This window comes from Nelumbo lutea, chromosome 1 (assembly GCF_056320005.1).
Source record: "Nelumbo lutea isolate HS-2025 chromosome 1, American lotus-T2T, whole genome shotgun sequence".
NCBI classification, from domain to species: domain Eukaryota; kingdom Viridiplantae; phylum Streptophyta; class Magnoliopsida; order Proteales; family Nelumbonaceae; genus Nelumbo; species Nelumbo lutea.
Window position 1 is genome coordinate 15,943,728 of NC_142684.1, and position 4,276 is coordinate 15,948,003.

Genomic DNA, 4,276 nt, shown 5'->3' on the forward strand with positions numbered 1-4,276 from the left:
ACTGTTCCAAGAGGAGTTTTACCTCAAGTTCCGGTCTGAAATCCCTAAAAATCCAACTTATTTTGTTGTTTTTAGCTTGGTATTTCTTATGCTTATTGTTGTATACTTGAAGTACTACATGTAACTTGTCCTTCTGTCCACATCAATCTCCCTTGCCATTCATGCGGTGATGCTTCCAATGTATGGCTGGGATGGATTGTTGGGACATTGTTGGTACTGTGTGTTGGTAGCTAATATGAACTCCTCACCCATTGTATTGAGTCTACTCCAAAGGCTAACATATTTGCAAGGTGGTAAATGATATCTTTCTAAATTTTTCTATTTAATTTCTTTCTATATTTCAATCTTTTTTTGTTTCATATTATTAATATAAGATATTAGAGATGTGCCCAAATGTCTTCTATAAATTATTTTGTATTTTTATACTTTTGTGTGTTTTATTTTTTTAATTTTTATTATTACTTGATTATGACATCAAGGATTTACACATTTTGAGGTTGAATTGTTGACTTAATGCCACAAGAAAACAACTCCATTTTTAGTTGATTTTAAATTTGTATTTTATTTCTATCGTCAATAAAAATAATCATTCTTTGTCATGCTTATATTTTTAATATGATCAATTAATATAAGATTCAATAAAAATGAGCCTAAATATAAGACTTAATGAGAGGAAATTGAATGAGGAGAAATATAATCAAAATTATATAAGTTGTACCCTCACAGTTAAAGAGAGACCAAATTCAAAAATAAGGGTATTTTAATCAAAAATAGAATTTAATATATGTTAATGTGAGTTAATAAATTAAATATATAAAACTTAATGGGACGAATTTGAATGAAGAGAAAAATGATTATTCAAATTATGTTTCTGTACTTACAATGAGAGATGACTAACCAAATTCAAAATTTGCCATATTTTAGTCAAACAAAAAATTTCACTCTCATTCACACTTTTGCGGTATAAACTAATAAGAAAAACAGCAACCCTGGATAATATCTGATTTTGTACAAGATGGTTCCTTTAACAAATTCTATTCCAATCTGATCCTGGTCACACAATCGATTGTTAATAACCAATCTAATCAAAATAGAAATTGGGCCAATAATATCTGAATGGACCATGTTGATCTATTACCATAATTTCTTGTCTACAAAGTGTCACAACAAAACAAAATCTGAATAGCATCTCCCTCATAAACCTAGCTAGATAACCATGGACTATGATCACCAATAACAATTCCTTTTATTTCTTTTTATATAGAAGCCCGTAGGTAACTTCATTCAAGTGGCTCAACAGAGGTGTCCCGCGTACTGGATCGGAAAATTGGGAAACACAGATAAGTCTTAGTTCTAGACATTCAATGCATGTTTTGTCGGCCAGACTGGAAAATTTTGGCAAGATGAGATAAGCTCGTAAGAGATTCCTGCAATCGACAATAGTTGTTAAATGCCGCCATGGTGGGCTTGAATTTTCACTAACAATAGATCAGTCTGCATCACCTTCCATGATAACAGAACAGAGTGGAACTAGAGCTGATTAGCAAAGACTAATCCTTCAAAGATGATCTCGAGCTACTAATCCAATCCCAAAGGAATGAAGATGAACCAACAGCTACGTCCACATTAGCCTTCACGCAGAAATAAAGATCAAACATACTTAGATCAACAATTTTGACTTTCCTCTCTGATTCTTGTTCTCGTGGCTTGACTTCACTCTCTAATGGAGGTTTGGATCATCTTCAAACATACATAAATCGACAATCTTGACTTTCTCTCTCTAATTCTCCCGACATTTAATTTACAGATATAAAAGAGCAGTGCTTTGCTTTGCTTTTGGCATCGCAGCTTGACACACTTCTCTCTAATAATGGAGGTCTGGTTCATCTTCCTCGTCTCTCTCTGCGTCGGTGCAGTCGTTAAACTGCTGACGAGTCTCTTCTCACACGACACAGTCACAGACTGCCCTAAAATCCTCCCACCAGGTCCCCCTAGCGTCCCCATAATTAGCAGCTTCTATTGGCTCTGCAAATCCTTGTTAGATTTGGAGCCCATCCTCCGAGACCTACGCACCAAATACGGCCCCATTGTCAAGCTTCCAACAGGCTCCACTCCTACCATCTTCATCACCAACCATGAACTCGCCCACAAAGCTATCGTCCAGCATGGCGCCACATTCGCTGATCGCCCACCAGCTCTGCCGCATGCGAGCATCTTTTCTAGCAACCAACACAACATCGGCTCTGCCAAATACGGCCCTCTCTGGCGTCTCCTCCGTCGTAACATCATCACTGAGATCCTCCACCCTTCACGGGTCAAGTCTTACGGCAGTGGCCGCAAGTGGGTCTTGGATACATTAATCAACAAGCTCAAACAACAAGCTGAATCCGGTGAACCAGTCAGGCCGCGGGATCACTTCAGGTACTCGATGTTCGGCTTATTAGCTTTCATGTGCTTCGGGGAGAAACTCGATGAGAAAGTCATCAGAGACATTGAAGAGGTTGAGCAGAAGATCCTAATAAACTTCAACAACAATAACATACTAGCTTTCATGCCTAGACTGGGAAAGTTTTTGTTTCGAAAGCGGTGGAACGAGGTCTATGAACTGCAGCGGAGTCGCGAAAGTGTTCTTCTTCCTCTCGTTAGAGCAAGGCAAGAAAAGCAAATGAGAAGGGACAATGAAGAGAAGGACGAGATGATCGTCAGCTATGTCGACACGTTACTCGATCTCCGACTTCCAGACGGAGGAAGGAGGCTCACAGAGGTGGAGATGGTGAACATGTGCGGGGAGTTTCTGGGCGGAGGCAGTGACACGACGTCCACCACATTGCAGTGGATCATGGCGAACCTGGTGAAGCACCCAGAGATCCAATCAAAGCTTTGCTCGGAGATCGAAGGGGTGGTGGGTTCCGGCGAAGAGATAAAAGAGGAAGATCTGCAGAAGATGCCATACTTGAAGGCTGTGGTGTTGGAGGGTCTGAGGAGACACCCACCTGCACATTTTCTGCTGCCACATGCTGTGACGGAGGAGATTAAGATAGATGGATATGTTGTACCGAAGAACTCTATAATATATTTCATGGTAGCAGAGATGGGGTGGGATCCAAAGGTTTGGGAGGATCCAATGGAGTTTAAACCAGAGAGATTCTTGGGTGGTGGTGGTGGTGGTGGTGATGATGGAGGGGAGCAGGTATTTGATATAACGGGATCCAGGGAGATTAAGATGATGCCGTTTGGTGCAGGGAGAAGGATTTGCGCTGGGTTTGGTTTAGCGTTACTTCATTTAGAGTGCTTTGTGGCCAATTTAGTTAGAGAATTTGAATGGACGGCTGTGGATGGTGAAGAGGTTGACCTATCTGAGAAATTGGAATTCACGGTTGTGATGAAGAATCCATTGAGGGCTCACATCTCGCCGAGAATGCGATAAAAGATATATACTACGCTAGCACTACTTAATTAAGCTCATATAATAAGCAGAACTTGAATGCTCTGCCATAAATATCATGAGATCATCATCTCATGGTACCTTATTTTATTTTTTTGTTTCCTAATATGATATGATGATCTCATTAGGTCGAGATCATCTTCTCATTCTCTAGCGATGGGCGATTCATGGTTTTGATTTGTCAGGCTGTTGGGATTCTAGTCCCCATTTTGGTTGATGAATTCTTTATTGACTAATGTTGAAATTCATTTGAGTTCTAGTATCACTTGTGTAGTTCGTTCGTTGTGTATTGCTGTTTTACAGTTTCTCTAATGAAACAAAAATGTTCTAACAATCTACAATTGTAACTTGAGCTTGCCCCAGTTAACAATTTACATTGCTTCACGCATGGGTCCTTTATCCAAATTTTGACAAAAAGTTCAACACGAATCCCACTTAGACCTGTTTAGGGGCCGCGCTTCAGGTTTGACTTATAGAACTGTATTGGATATAGGATTTGGGTCGGGTTCCATTCAAAATTTAACAAAAGTCAAGCCCGAACTTAATTCATGAACAGATCTAATCCCACTTGAGTTGCACCTCTATCCAATACATTCCAAGTTTTCAACACGATATATCCAAACATATCGTAAATGGTGGATTGCAGTCCCACGATGAGATGTAAACACATAAATCATGCTGAAATCGTGTTGGGAGGAGATCTCACTCCAGGGGTTTAATGGCTCTGCACCTAATATGGATGCATTACTATGTATGAGATGTACATTGGAATGAAGGGTGTTTTGACAGGAGATCTTAACTTTTTTTGCTACATGTTTGAACACATGGACT

General features: G+C 39.6%; 1 pseudogene; it reads left to right on the plus strand.

Annotated features, from left to right (window-relative positions):
- The first annotated feature begins 1,859 nt into the window (after positions 1–1,859).
- LOC148873683 (cytochrome P450 89A2 pseudogene) lies at positions 1,860–3,985 on the plus strand (annotated as a pseudogene).
- Positions 3,986–4,276: the final 291 nt, after the last annotated feature.